General features: G+C 46.2%; 1 long non-coding RNA gene across 1 annotated transcript; it reads right to left on the reverse strand.

Annotated features, from left to right (window-relative positions):
• Nucleotides 1-3,344: 3,344 nt before the first annotated feature.
• Nucleotides 3,345-15,230, reverse strand: LOC104007573 (uncharacterized). Its single transcript, XR_008536705.1, has 3 exons — nucleotides 15,046-15,230; nucleotides 4,377-4,469; nucleotides 3,345-3,779 (listed from the first exon to the last, which is right to left on the reverse strand). It is a non-coding gene; the product is annotated as an uncharacterized LOC104007573 (long non-coding RNA).
• Between the last annotated feature and the right edge of the window lie 1,178 nt (nucleotides 15,231-16,408).

Consider the following 16,408-nt stretch of genomic DNA (forward strand, 5'->3'; position numbering starts at 1 on the left):
GGAGAGAATCCAAATGCCTAGGAAGGGCTAGGTATTACGTTGCTTGTCTGGTTACCAGCTAATTCCTTGGTTAGTTATTTAACAGCTCTCTGAGAGCACATCTTCAAAAAAAAAAGAGGTCAGGAGCCTGGGAATTGGAAGGCTGTGGGGAGATGGGTTGGATAGAGAAGTCAAGACAAACTTCAGTTACTTCACAGCTTTGCATAGGATGGTGTGGTAGAAAAAACTACTGACCACCAAAGATTCATGCTCCCCCAACGCCATGTTGAGTTGCTTCTGGGGAGCAGATGCCCAGTCTACAATTTTCAACACCCACACCCACACCCCAGCCCATGCAGCTAGTGCGATCCACACGACTGGGTCTCACCAGTGGAACATGGGCGTAAGGGTCATGCATCATGTCCAGGCCAACATGGTGTTAGTCTCCAGTGTGCTGTCTCCCCATCCACAGAGACCGCGAAAGTATCCAATGTACTCCCTGGATAGAGACCTCTCCATGAGACTTCAGAAGCCAGGTGTTAAAGATGGTGTCATCACAAAATGGCAGCAAGGAGCTGTTCAGGGAGCCACCTTGTGATCCCTGAGGTAGGAGTATAACCTCATGGTGAGGCAGCACCTTCAGCAGAGGGCAAGTTCTGGAAAAGGAAACACAGCTATGAATCATCTGCAGAGAATAAACCTGCAGCTGCAGGCAAAGGAGTTTATGGAAGGAGCTGAAGGGAGCTGCATGGAAGATAGACCACAGCAGCCACCGCAGTCCACAGTCCACAGTCCACAGTGCTGCTGGGATTCATTCACTTAGTCTAAGTCACGCCACCTGGGAACAGTTCCTGCAGGATTTCATTTGATCTCCTTTCCTAGAGAAATCAAACTCCAGTCCCAACTGTTACAACCAATACTCACCATCCCCTTCCTCTACTACCTATTCTAAATGCCCCTCAGCCCCTGCTACTGATCTAGTGGCTTACTTGGTGGGGTGACCCAGACCCACATCTTTGAGGGGACTGAGCCCAGGGTCACCACGCCCTTCTCAGGATATGGCTGCTGTACTTGTCCATTTCCTATCAAAATTGGACAGGAGGATGCCATGAGACATCCTGGGGACAATCATATTCTTCCCTGGCCCCTGTCATGTGTCAGCAGCCCTAGTCGCCTGATCATTGGGGCTAATTGCACCTGACAGATTGGTGACATCTGTCCCAGCTTTCTCATCTCTTGGCATAAGGAGCCTGAAGTGGCCAGGCATTGGTCATAGCTAGAGCTGACTGGGATTCTTGAGTTACTCCCCATCTAGGAAGCAATATCTTTAGCCCCACATGACATTGAGAAGAAGAAATTCCTCACATGTGTCCAAGGGGATGGTGGTAAGCAGGGTCACTTTTACTTTCAGCTTTTAGTTTTTGGTCCAATATATCCTACCTGTTAGAGACACTGCAGAGTGGTCATTAACATAGGGTGCATAATGCATCCAGGAGAAGATAGTTTATCTTCACAGGGCAGTATTTCCACTAGCTCCTCAGCTACGCCTTCAAAAAGGGTGATTCCGGCCAGGTGACTCATGCTTGTAATCCCAGCACTTTGGGAGGCCAAGGTGGAAGGATCACCTGAGGTCAGGAGTTCGAGACCAGCCTGGGCAACATAGTGAAACCCCATCTCTACTAAAAATACAAAAAATTAGCCGGGTGTAGTGGCAGGTGCCTGTAATCCCAGCTACTTGGGAGGCTTAGACAGGAGAATCACTTGAACCCAGGAGTCATAGGTTGCAGTGAGCTGAGATCGCACCACTGCACTCCAGACAGGCGACAGAGCGAGACTCTGTCTCTAAAAACTAATAATTTTTTTTTAAAAAAAAAAAGAAAGAAACAACTTTTTCTTCAAGTTTCCTACAACTTCCACACATACTTCTCTACATTTTTAAATAGAGGTGAAAAATTATGGAGCATTAATTAATGTTTGCTTTACAATCATGACTCCCAAGATTACTGAGCTAAATGTTTCCAGAGTTCCTGTGTCAGCTTTTTATAGTTTCTCTGTCTCCATGCTTAAGGTTGGTCACCTCTGACTGTGTCAGTGTGATCTGCTTAGATCAGCCTTTAATTTGCTGTTTCTAAATGCAATGGGCTTGGAAACTAAATAGCCAGCTATGCTGGGATTGTGTGTTAAATAATCTTAACTAGATTCAAGCAAGGGTCCCCACCTTGAGAAATCTATGAACCTTTAGTGCATGTATTCATTCCACAGTAATTTATCAAGTATGCAGTATGTGCTACTAGGTGCTGGGGATATAGCAGGAAACAAAATAAACATAAAATCCCTTCCTTCATTGGGTTTACATTCTGTTGGGACCAAGGAAAATTGGAGGCATTTATTTTACATATGCAAATGCTGATTTTGGTCACTTACTTGTTCCCTACTGTGTTCCACAGGGGTGGGATTTGTAGATAGTTGAGTGCCCCACGGGTGATATGTTACTGCTCTACTGGCAGTAAATACATGGTTTCTGCAGTACTATTAATAACACAAAGCTGACTGGACGCGCTGGCTCACGCCTGTAATCCCAGCACTTTGGGAGGCCAAGGCAGGTGGATCACCTGAGGTCAGGAGTTCGAGACCAACCTGACCAACATGGCGGAACCCCGTCTCTACTAAAAATATGAAAATTAGCTGGGCGTGGTGGCGCATGTCAGTAGTCCCAGCTACTAGGGAGGCTGAGGCAGGAGAATCGCTTGAACCCAGGAGGCAAAGGTTGCAGTGAGCTGAGACTGCACCACTGCACTCCAGCCTGGGCAACAAAAGCAAAACTCCATCTCAAAAAAAAAAGAAAAAAGAATAACACAAAGCTGATAGAGAGTTATTAGTTCTATAATTCCGACATATTGTGAATCAAATAGGCATTACTGGGCTGGGCTGGGAACTTCACTACCGTCTATACCCCGATTTCCACAGGCAAATGTATTCCAAGTTCCAGGCAACTGACTTTCAAATGAACTTTTGGAACAGAACTCATTTGTAAGTTCCAGACTGCCTGTACTTCGCTATAAATGCACCGAACAGCCAGAGCATATTCGACCTAAGGGTTAGAAATGCGAATGTTGGGATAGGAGTTATTTCCCCATTCACTAACGTGGATGCCTCAGGTGACCCACCGACTCCCTCTGAATTTCAGTTCAGACCCTCATCTACTGGGTTTCACTAAGATTTTATTAAATAGACAGGAGTTCTGGTATTTTAAAAGTTCGAAGAACATTATTTAAAAGAATCACTAAGTATTTCTCAAAGCCACGAATAAATAAGTGAATGAAATGAATGGGGAAACTTTCCTGACATTCCCAACACACCTCAAGTGATGTCCCGAAGTGAAGAACATTTCCTGGAGGATTGCTTTCTCGTTTTCACTGTGGCTTCTGATCCAAACATTTGTGACAGAAATAGAATGAGTGCCATCACTTCTGGCGATCCCAATGGAGAATCTGGGCTTTGGCAGGACCCAAAAGAAAGAGGCGTTTTAGGGGCCGGGCTCGGTGGCTCACGCCTGAATCCCAGCACTTTGGGAGGCTGAAGCGGGCGAATCACCTGGGGTCAGGAGTTCGAGACCAGCCTGGCCAACATGGTGAAACCCCATCTCTACTAAAAATACAAAAATTAGTTGGACGTGGTGGTGGGCGCCTGTAATCCCAGCTACTTGGTAGGCCAAAGAGCGAGAATCGCTTGAATCCAGGAGGCAGAGGTTGCATTGAGCCAAGATAGCGCCACTGCACGCCAGCCTGGCGACAGAGATCCTGTCTCAAAAAAAAGAGGAAAGAAGTGTTTTACAGGAGCCAGTCTGACAGATTATCAAGGCTGGGAATGGACGGAAATGGCTGAGCAGCATGCACTTGTTTGGTTTTTTAAAAAGGAAGCAAACGTGATGCTCAAGAAGAAAATCAAACCAAGAAACGAGCTTCACAAATAATCACTCACCTCCTCCCCAGGGCCGGAACAAGTTTCACTCTATAGCTGTAGAAAAGACTCCCTTCTCCTGACTTCCAGGGGGTGGTGCAGGTGTGCAGCCAGCCCTGCTGGGAAGCAGTGCTTGTGCCTCCCAGCTTCTATGACAGGCAGCTGCCAAAGCCCCCAGCCCCGAATCTCAAAGTCACATTGTGCTAGGGATGGCCTTTCTCCCACTGCCCTCTCTTCTTCAGCCCCACCCCTGTCCCTCACCCCTGCCTGCCTTTCTGGGAAGGAGGATGGTTTCAGGGAAAGGCAGGCACCCCAAGGCCTTTCTTTGTATAGGCTACATTAATGAGAAACTCAGAGAAACTCTAGGAGACCTACGGAGCTGTCACCAAGTGCATGGGGAGGGAAGATTTATGTTGAGGACCAGGATGTGAACATACCCATGAATTATCCTTCGTGCCAAGGTAAATTGGATGGAGAAAAATATGTGTCAAGGAGGCAGAGACTGGGCTTGGCCGCAATCCTCACAGCACCTGGAGAAAGAGGGTCTCACTTAAATTCACGTAACTACAAAACTATCTGAAGCCAATGACTCTTCCAGGCTTTCTTGAATAAGAATAACTGGCATGGGTTGAGTACTTCTTGTGCTAAGTATCTTACTTGCATTAACCTTCCAAAACTCTATAAAGGTCAGTATTATAACTCTCCCCAAGTCAGAGATGAGTAAACTGAGGCACAAAGAGGTTAAGTAACTTGTCCAAGGTCACACAGCCAGGAGTGTGTGACCTGGCTCTGGTCTAAAGTGAGTATTTAACATAGAGGCACTCATTTCATCTCAATTACAACACGATAAATCATCTACCATTATTACATTTTACAGATGTTAATAGCTAACACTTTTGCACTAACTATGAGCCAGGTATTGTTCTAAGGACTAAGCAAAAATGTGCACACACTCTTTCCCACCATACTACATCATATTGTACCCATGGGAAGTACATAGAAAACTTTGAAGTAAGGAGGAGGGGGCCGATGCGTCCCCTCTCCCCTTAGAGAAGGACACATCCCTTCTCCCCCAGTGGCAGTTACCAGCATTCAAGAGCAAGACTACGGCGACTTTTAGAAACAAGAAACTTGCTCTTCATGATCATGCAAAAAAGACTCAATATTTTCTGTGGAGTCTCAGCAGCCTCTAAGAGGAACAGAAACCGGCGAACGCAAGTGCTGTGGCTACTTTTTGTTTTTAAACTTTTCAGGGGTAACCACTGTGAAACTTGTAGTGTATTTCCTTCCGTCTTTTTCTATGCATCTATAAATAGACCATAGATTTGTAGAGATACATTTTTATATTCTATCTTATTCACTTAGCATTATCTCACAACCATTTTCCTCTTTCTGGGAGGGAATGGGATGTAGTGGTTAAGACCACAGGCTAAACCATCAGAAAGCTTAGGTTCAAATCTTGGCTCTGACACTCTGGGACCTATCAATTCACTGGGACTTAGCGATTTTTTTTTCTACTTTTTTCAATCTTATTAAGGTATGATTGACAAATTTGATTGGCATAACAGCATAAAATTGTTGAAAAATGATAAATAAAGAAAAAGAACCAAACATACTGCCTTTCCTACATGAGCTATATATCAAGCTAACCAAAGAGTTGGTGAGGAAAGCACTTCTTTTTTTTGTAAACTTTTAAGTCCAGGGATACATGCACAGGTTTGTTATATAGGTAAACTGCATGTCACGAGGGTTTCATGTAAGATTATTTTGTCCCGCTGGTAATAAGCATTGCATACGATAGGTAGTTTTTTCTGACCCTCTTGTCAGAGGCTTCTGAACCAGAGCACCTCCATCTTGAATAGATGCTGGGTAAAATGAGGCTGAGACCTACTGGGCTGCATTTCCAGGAGGCTAAGGCATTCTAAGTCACAGAATTAGATAGGCGGTCAGCACAAGATACAGGTCATAAAGACCCTGCTGATAAAACAGGTTGCAGTAAAGAAGCCAGGCAAAACCCACCAAAACCAAGATGGCGACAAGAGTGTGGTCAGCCTCACTGCTCATTATGTGTTAATCATAATGCATTTGCATGCTAAGAGACACTCCCACCAGCGTCATAGCAATGTACAGATGCCATGGCAACATCAGAGAGTTACCCTATGTGGTCTAAAAAGGGAAGGAACCCTCAGTTCTGGGAATTGCCCACCCCTTTCCCAGAAAACTCATGAATAATCCACCCCTCGTTTAGCATATAATCAAGAAACAACTATAAAACTGGGCAACCAGCAGCCCTCGGGGCTGCTCTGCCTACGGAGTAGCCATTCTTTTCCTTTCTTTTCTTCCTTAATAAACTTGCTTTCACTTTATGGATTCACCTCAAATTTTTTCTTGTGCGAGATCCAAGAACCCTCTTGGGGTCTGGATTGAAACCTCTTTCCAGTAACATCTCTCGCCCTCCTCTCACCCCACTTCTTTTTTTATTTATTTTTAAAGATTTAGGGGTACAAGTGCAGATTTCTTATGTGCATATATTGCATAGTGATGGTGCCTGGGCTTGCAGTGTACTCATCACCCAAACAGGGAACATCATACCCAATAGGTAATTTTCAACCCTCACCCACCTCTCACCTTTTGGAGTTTCCAGTTTCTATTATTATTCTCTATATGTTCATGTACACACATTGTTCAGCTCCCACTTATAAGTGAGAATAGGTAGTATTTGACTTTCTGTTTCTGAGTTATTTCACTGAGGATAATGGCCTCCACTTCTGTCCATGTTGCTGCAAAAGACATGATTTCATGCTTTTTCATGGCTGAGTAGTATTCCATTTTATATATACCACATTATGTGATCCAATCATCCACTGATGGACATATAAGTGGATTCCATGACTTTGCTATTGTGAATAGTGCTGCAACAGACATACAAGTGCAGGTATCTTTATGATATAATAATTGCTTTCCCTTTGGGTAGATACCCAGTAGTGGGATTACTGGATCAAATGGTAGTTCTATTTTTAGTTTGGAAAGCACTTCTGTATAGAAGAATTCCAACTCTAAGTGCAGAAGAAATGATAAAATTAGAAAATCACCATTTGGCAACCTCTGTTCCAATACTTTTAATAACATCTTCCTCGTCACCAGATTTTGGCTAACAGTCTGTTCCCAATGATTTAGGCTTTTTCCAAGGTGACTTAGGATTTCTCTCAAATGCTCCTCACTTCCTTCTGAGCCAATGAACGTCATGTTTCTAACAGCCTAGCCAAAGTAATGTATGCTTTTTCTATCATCTTCTCAAAATTCTTTCACTGCCCAATTCCAAAGCTGCACCCACATTTTGGGGTTTGTTGTAGCAGCACCCCCCACTTCCAGGTAACAAAATCTGCATTGGTTTTCTATGCAAAGCAAATCACTATGCGCTTAGCAACTTAAACCAGTACCCATTCATTATCTCAAAGTTCTGTAGGTCAGAAGTCTAGAATGGTGTAGCTGGGTTCCCTGCTCTGGGCTTTCCAAGCCTGAAACCAAGGTATCAACTGGCTGCATTCTCACTGGAGCTTGAGATCCTCTTCCAAGCTCAGTCCCATTATTGGCAGAATTTTGTTCCTTGTAGGACTGAAGTCCCTGTTTCCTTCCTGGCTGTTGGGCAGGGACTGCTCTCCGCTCTTAAAAGCCTTCAGCTTTCAGGTCCTGGCCCCATGGCTCCCTCCACCTCAGCAACAGAGAACCCCACCTCACACCAAACCCTTCTCGAACTTCAAACCTCTCTGATGTCCTTTTTTGGCACCATCTGGAGAAAGCATTCTGCTTTGCAGGGGCTGACAAGTTTCGGTGGGGCGCACCAAGATAATCTCCCAGTTTTAAGGTAATCTTAAGGGTAACCCTAATTACTTCTGCAAACTCTCTTGCCGTGCACCAAAGCATGATCACAAGAGTAATGCCAGGAGATGAATGTCACTGGGGCTGCTTAAGACCTCTGCCAACCATGCTTTCCCACCAGAAGTGCAACCTGCTTTTCATAGCCCACCTGCCACCCATGCCCCGACTCCCATCCTGGGACTGCATGTTGTTCTAGCTTCTTGCCCATTGCCTTTTACCCTCTATTCTGGACAAGGAGGTTACAACCTTGGGTTTGGGAGGGCTGTTTGCTTCTTTGTTTTGAAGAAAGAAAGAAACTTAACAGTAAGGGAGAATTATTTCATTTTCCTCTAAATTTTGCATTTTTCTTTTGGCTCCCTTCTTTAATGGGGCTGAGAGAGATGGAAGCAGGTGGCCCCTGTGACAGGCAGCATTGCAGCCCCAGCCATTGGTGCAGGGGTTTGGAGCGGCTCTGGAGTCAAATCTGCTGGGTGTGAATCCTAGCTCTGCAAATGGCCAGTGTGACTTTGGGTGAGCTTTTTATCTTCCTTGTGCCTCAGTCTCCTAGTTTATAACAGGAAGATAATAATAGTGCCTGCTCTACAGGGTTTTTATGAGGCATAAGTTAGTTGATATCCGTAAAGTCCTTAACACAACACCTGGCACATAGTTAGTGAAAAAGTGTTAGCTATTGACATCTGTAAAATGTGAGTAATAATGGTAGATGCTTTATAGGGTTGTAATGGAGATTAAATGAGCTCCTCTATGTTAAATACTCACTTTAGACCAGAGCCAGACACTCAGTAAATGCTCAATAAAAACAGCTGTTACAAAGCTGACCCAAGGGCTTCCTGGCCAGTGGACCAGAGGAGAGTTCCCTTAGCATCTAGATGTTAGAAAAACATGCAGAAAACCCATCAAAGTCTCTCCATTAAGTTCAAGATCAAGTCCAAACGCCTTACGGAGGTGTAGAAGGTCATGCAGTATCTAAAACAGACCTCTTCCCTTTCAGTGCTCCACATTTTCTGCTCATTCCCCAAATGGAGTCTTCCTCAGCCAAGCAAAACATCTTCTGAGTGCTGCAAATCTCCCAACTTACCCCTCCCCTGGACCCTCTGCCAAGGAGGGGCACTCTCTCCCTGCCACCCCTGGCCTCAAGCTTTACCTGATTTGGTAGTCCACAGTCAGATCACAGATGAAAAGTCCTTTCCTCTGGGGAGCCTTCCTTGCTCCCCCACCCCCAAAAACCACACACACACAACCAACCTCCCTGGCATGCTGTGCACCCCCACCCCAACCCCAAGGTCTGCCCAAGGTCTGTCTACCCCCTCTCCACTCTCCCTTTCAAAACTCCTCAAACTGTGATGTGATGACCAGCCACCCCTCATTGGCCCCCACCATGTTGCACACTCCATAAGGACTGGCTATTAACTTATAAGTCCCCAGCACGTATCTTAGTCCTCCTTGTAGAAGGAAAGGAAGGACATGAGCATCAGAAGATGGGTTTCTGGACCCAGATGTGACTCCAACTAGCTGTGACTGTGGACCAGTCATTCCCCTTTCTGGGCCTCAGTTTGCATCTGAGAAATGAGGGTTTGGACCTTGCAATTGCTAATATACCTCTCAGCAGCAACGTCCCACAGACATCTCAGCACAGAGCCAACTTAACCTTAGGCCCCTCCACTTGTCAGGTGCTGGGTTTGGTTCAGAGATGGAGATCCTTTACAAGCCTCTTTGGTGCCTTCTAGATTCTGTAGGCGACCCCATTCCAGGGACGGAGGCTGGTGGAGATTGAGCACTCACACCCTTCCAAGTTCAAGTCCAAGGCCAGGCCCTGGTGCAGATGTATCCTTTTTTCTTTGCCAGCTTTATTGAGATATAAGTCATATACCACACCAATTCACCCATTTAAAGTATATATTTACAGATATGTGCGACCATTAGAACAGGCAATTTTAGGCCGGGCATGGTGGCTCATGCCTCTAATCCCAGCACTTTGGGAGGCTGAGGCAGGCAGATCACCTGAGGTCAGGAGTTCAAGACCAGTCTGGCCAACATGGCTGAAACCCCCATCTCTACTAAAAATACAAAAATTAGCCAGATGTGGTGGCATGCGCCTGTAATCCCAGCTACTCGGGAGGCTGAGGCAGAAGAGTCACTTGAACCTGGGAGGTAGAAGTTGCAGTCAGCCAAGATCATGCCGTTGCACTCCAGCCTGGGCAACAAGAGCAAAACTCCATCTCAAAAAAAAAAAAAAAAAAAAACACACACAGGCGATTTCAGAAAATTTTCATCACCAAGAAGAAAACTCTTAGCCAGGTGCAGTGGCTCACACCTGTAATCCCAACACTTTGGGAGGCTGAGGTGGGAGGATCCCTTGGGACCAAGAATTTGAGACCAGCCTGGGGAACATAGCAAGACACTGTTTCTACAAAAAATAAAGTAGATAGCTGGGCATCGTAGCTCACACCTGTAGTCCCAGCTAGTTGGGAGGCTGAGATGGGAGAATTGCTTGGGCCCAGGAGTTTGAGACTGCAGTGAGCTATGATCATACCACTGCACTCCAACCTGAGTGACAGAGTAGTAAGACCCTGTCTCTCTCTCTCTCTTAAAAAAAAAGGAAGAATAAGAAGAAGTCGAAGTCTCTCATGCTTTAGCTATTACCCCAATGAGTATTCCTGCAAATCTCTCTCTCTCACCCCTTTCTCCCTTCCTACCCTTTTCTCTCTCTCTCCATCCATCCCTCTCTCCATGATTTATTTTGACCTGCGTGTGGCAGGTGGAGGAGAATAATGATCAGGAAAAAATATATATAACTGTTCTTGTAAATCTCACCCATCTTTTTCCACCCAAAGAGAGAAAGTGGTTGAAAAGCTGTCCTTTATAATAGATCAGGAAGCTGCCAGAGGAGACAAAGCAGCAGTCGCCACATCACTGCTCAGACCTCCTCCAGCCAGCGAGACAGATCCCGCACCCAGAGATGGGACAGGGAGAAGCTGGGGGCTGAGGACCACCTCCCCCAACACCTCCCTATTTACTTTCTCTTCAAAATTGCAAGTCTCTGCTCAAAGCAAGGGCATCCATAGTTCTTCCACACAGCTCAGGCGAGATTTTTTTTCAGAAGCTATTTCCTTTAACAATCTGCATTCCTTGCACATAACAAAATGTTTGGAAAGGTAAAAAGCTTGAATCATTAAAACAAGGTTCTAAACCAGTTTTAAGATGGGGCAGAGAGTGTCTGGCAGGAAGAAGACGTGGTCACCACACAGGAAGCCCTGGAAAAGTAATGCAGGGCAGATGGTAAGATGGAGACCAGCCTGGAAACAGAGATAAGAGGTTAGGTTCTGTGTCCCCAAGGGAGGCCCTTCCATGCCACTGCCCAGAAAACCCTCCATCCTCCATGTGCAAGGCCCAGGCACTACAGAGATGAAGCAAGGCAGGAATCTCACCTAACAAGAGTCTGAACCCCCTCCCACCTCTGTGTGATATGGTTTGGCTATGTCCCCACCCAAATCTCATTTTGAGTTGTAGCTCACATAATTCCCATGTGTCGTGGGAGGGACCCTGTGCAAGGTAATTGAATCATGGGGTCACGTCTTTCCAGTGCTGTTCTCGTGATAGTGAACAAGTCTCACGAGATCTGATGGTTTTATAAAGAGGAGTTCATTTGCACATGCTCTCTTGCCTGCTGCCATGTAAGACCTCCCTTTGCTCCTAATTCACCTTCTGCCATGATTGTGAGGCCTCCCAGCCATGTGGAGCTGTGAGTCCATTAAACTTCTTTCCATTTATAAGTTAATCAGTCTCAGGTATGTCTTAATTAGCAGCATGAGAACAGACTAATACACTGTGGGACCTTGGCAGTTTGCAAAGTATTCAGATTTCTGTCTCCATTTGCTCAAATGTGACTATAAGGACATGGCTCACCTTGGATGGTTCTATCTCCATAAATGCTAACCCTGTGCCTAATTTTATAAGCATAATTTTATTCCATTGTGTGGAAAAAAAAATTTTCTTTACATGAGAGATCACCAACACAATCAGGACCCAGGGGCACCCAGGGGCACCCAGGGGCTCCCAGGAATGCAACCAACATCCCGGGAGCCTCTGCTGTGTCTTGGCCACGATGTGACGTGCGTTCACATGTTGTCACGATTCCTCGGTATAAGGAGCATGGGTACGACTGGGCCTTCCCGGGATCACACTCTTTTCCATGTTGAACCCACAAGATGGGCAGCTCCTAGGAGCACCATGTTCCTTCTGTGCCCCCAGCACCCACACAGACCCCATGTGTCCTGTGCTCCCCTGGGTGAGGAGGACTCCACGGTGACTTCCTCCCAGAAGCCTGACTCCAGCGTCGACGTTTCATATGCAAAATACCAAAGGGTTCTCAATAACAAACGCACTTCCTGCCAGGGCTCAGATCTGCCTTCTTTGACAGACAGAGGGCTTTGAAACTCAAATGGGGCAAGGAAAGAGACAGAGAGTGGGTGTTTGTGAAAAGCCAGGTAAAGTTTACTTGTGGCGGGGATGGGGGAGGTGACAGGGCCACTGTCTCTGCGGGGATGCTGTGCCGTGACCAGCATCCCCACAGAGAAGGCTCCAGTCCTCTCACCCCCTCCCGCCTCCCCAGGAACCACGGGCACACTGGCCCCACGCTGGTGGGATTGCTTCTACAGGATCTGCAAAAGGTTAGTCCCTAGTAGGGTGGGATCCCACCCCCCTTATTTTTCTTTTCCCACTCCTTTTCAGAAACAGCGCCTGTGCCTCCACGTCTCCGTTACACATATCGATTCTGACAGCTCAAATTAATATGTCAGATGCTGTGATCCTCGCTGGCGACAGGCCTTTTGACCCTATCAGTGCAATCTGCTTCCCTGATTGAAAATCTCTGCACCTCAAATTGATTCAGAGTTTTATAAACATCCTGCAGCCACAATTCAAGGAAGCCATCAATGAAAAACTTAGGAGAGATTCATTTGCCTGCTTCTGCCCCCGGCTCCTCCAACCAGCAGGGCAACTAGCAAAGGGACAAAAGGAAGGCTGAGAGTTCCAGGGACCCCCAGCTGAGGTGCTCCCCCTACATACACACACACACACACACACACACACACACACACACACACCCTGCCTGCATCCAAAAATGCAGTTGAAATGAGCCAGTGATGCCGGGAGCAGTGGCTCATGCCTGTAATCCCAAAATTTGAGAAGCCAAGGCGGGCGGATCACCTTAGGTCAGGAGTTCGAGACCAGCCTGGCCAACATGATGAAACCCCGTCTCTACTAAAAATACAAAATTTAGCTGGGTGTGGTGATGGGCGCCTGTAATCCCAGCTGCTCAGGAGGCTGAGGAAGGAGAATTGCTTGAATCAGGGAGGTGGAGGTTGCAGTGAGCCGAGAACGCACCACTGCACTCCAGCCTGGGTGACAGAGCGAGACTCCATCTCAAAAAAAAAAAAAAAAAAGATAGAGAAAGAAATGAGCCAATGACAGGGTCAGATTAGGCATCAGAGACTCTAGGTGCTGTGTGACCTTGAAAGAGTTCCTGAACCTCAGAGACTTGGTCTTCTCTTCAAAAAATGACGATAATAATAACTACTCTGCTTGACCCACCAGTATTGCTGTGAGGATGGAGAGAGAGAGGCATTCTTAAAGCACTGATGAAACGCAGAGAATTGTGGCTGGTTGTTAGAATATACTGCGGAGACGGATGAAACAAAATCGGCAAAATGCTGATCACTGTAGACGCTGGGAGATGGGTACGGCACAAGGAGAGTCACTAAGCTCTTCCCTCTAGTTTTGTGTATGTTTAAAATTTTCCCAACTAATATTTTTCTTTTTTAAAAGTTTTATTTGTAATTGACAAATAATAATTTTACTGTATATATTTATGGGGTAGAGTGTGTTGTTTCAATACATGTATTCATTGTGGAATGATCAAATTAGGGTACTTAGCATATCCATCACCTCAAATATTTATAATTTCTCTGTGGTTAGCACATGTAAAATTCTTTTAGCTATTTTGAAATGTACAATACATTATTATTAGCTACAGTCACTTTACTGTGCAACAGATCTCCAGGACATATTCTTCCTACGTCACTGAAACTCTGCCACCATTTGCCAACATCCCCTTTCCCCAACCATCTCTCCCCCTCACCCACACTCCCAGGCCTCTGGTAAACACCATTCTACTCCCAACTGCATGAGTTCAACTTTTTTAGATTCCATATATCACTCACTAATTTTTAAAAAGAGATATACGTCAAACCACAAAGTATGTGAGTTTTGTGTCTGTGTATGTGAGTGTGTGTGTATGTGTACACCCACACCCAAGAAAAAGGACCATCTGTGGGGAAGAGACAGAGTTGTCTGCATAGTAATTGCCTGTCAGTAAGGATCCCTCTGTGCGGAGCCCATTCAACTTCCTCCCGTGCCTCCAGCGCCCTCCCAGGACCTCTGGCTGGGTACTTGGCTGATGGGATGACCATTTGTCCATTCACCTGCTGTATGGCACCTTGAGCCAGTGGGGTGTGGGGACTGGAGTGTGATGTGGTGACGTCAGTCCTCGGCACCCAGCACATTTTTGATTAAATCAGCAATGCACCCTGCCAACCCCTCGACCCCTCTGCTACCTTTGCCACACTCAGGTCTCCCTCCAGCCAGCCCATCAGGAAGCTTCCAGAACCTTCTGTTTTGTGGCTGCTTTCCCAGTTATCCACAGCCAGCCAGCCCCAAGCCAGGCAGAGTGGACTGGAGGAGACTAGCATCTGATTTAGGTTTCTCCGTGGGTTCTCAGGGTCCAGGGATGGTCTCAGGACCCTGACCGTAACAGCAGGAGCAGGTCATCTACTTGTCAGCAGGTTTTGACAGCAGCAGGCAGGGCAGGCCCCATGATACTGGTTCCCCTATTTCTTCCCCACACGGACAAAAGGAACACAAAATTTTCCCCCAAACTTCTCTAGGACCTATGGGTAACCCACGGGGGTCCCTCATCACCCACTCCCAGAAAGTAGCATCAGACTCTCTCCTTCCTTTGCCCACTCCCTCTATCACCGCCTCCACCAGGCCACACTGGGGAGAAAGAGTGGATGGGAGGGAAGAGGGAAGACTGAAGAGGAAGGAGGGGAAGGGGAAGCTGTGTGTGATTCTTGTGTGAACCGAGAGACACCAACCACAGCCCACACCCACCATAGGGCCCCACTTTGGGTCCCAGGATCCATCTCAAGCCATGGGGGCAGTTCTCACCAGTCTCAGTTCCTCTTGGTGAGGGGATGGTCAAGAATGGCACAGGTCATCGGCCTCAAGGGAAGCAGACAGCTCCCTCCCTCAGGTCACCACCCTGGAGCTCTGGAAAAAGAATGGCCAGGACACCATCATCTCTTCCCAACTCCTCACCCCTGCACTTCCCAAGTTGTCACAAATCCAAATGCCTTCTGAAGGCTCTCGCTGAGTGCCAGGGAAGCAAAGAAAGAAACTACTCCCCACCCATTGTCTCCAAATAGGCAACAACAAATAGATGCAACATTCACATCTTCAAATTCATTCTGTCTAGGGGGTTCTCACTCTCCGGCCCTGCCTCCCTGGTCCAGGTGTGTGTGGTATGTGTACAGTCCAGGGGAACGCACGGCCCTGGGCTCAGACCCTGGCTGCTCCACTTAACAAATTCCTTCATCTTTCTGTGCCTCGGTGTTCTCATCTAAAAAAAAAAAAAGGTGGGGGGTATAGACTGGGCACAGTGACTCACACTCATAATATCCCAATACTTTAGGAGGCCAGGGTGGCAGGATCAATTGAGATCAGGAGTTCAAGACCAGCCTGGGCAATATAACAAGACCTGGTCTCTACAAAAAATAAAATATTATCCAGGTGTGGTGGCACAACCCTGTGGTCCCAGCTACTTAGGAGACTGGGGCAGGAGGATCGCCTGAGCTCAGGACTTGGAGGCTGGAGTGAGCTATGATCATACCACTACACTCCAGCCCAGGGAGTGATGCAAGACCCTATCTCTAGAAAAATTAATTAATTTTAAAAAATAAAAAAATGGAAATAATTGGAATAAATTGGAAATAATTGGAATAAATGGAATAAAAAAATTGTATTTGCTTTGTAGGATTGTTTCGTGGACCAGCAAGTTCATATTTTTGAAGTGCTTAGAACAGTGTCCGATACATGGTAAATAAACCCTGTGAGTGAGCTCTCATCCTCCTCATCACTATTACTGTTTGTTACTGGCTTCCTTAAAATCAACCTTTTTCTTCCCTTCCTCCAAACTGAGCTTACTCACTCCTTCATCTACCAAGGAATCTGTTCTCAGAATCCAAATTCTTTCTCAAAACTCAAATATGATGTTTCTTTCTTTCAAATTCTCCTCCTCCCTACAGGCCCAACTCTCATTCATTCATGGTGCCTCATGACCCTCCAGAAATAGGATTTTTTTCCCTTGCAAAACCGACAAAATGTCCTTTGTTCATCCATGAGCTTGTATTAATTGTAGCTGCCAGTTTACAAAGCTCTTTTTATTATTTATTTATTTATTTATTTTTAGAAACGGGGTCTCTCTTTGTCACCCAGGCTGAATTGCAGTGGCACAATCATAGCTCACTGCAGC

Source organism: Pan troglodytes, chromosome 7 (genome assembly GCF_028858775.2).
Source record: "Pan troglodytes isolate AG18354 chromosome 7, NHGRI_mPanTro3-v2.0_pri, whole genome shotgun sequence".
Taxonomy (NCBI): Eukaryota; Metazoa; Chordata; class Mammalia; order Primates; family Hominidae; genus Pan; species Pan troglodytes.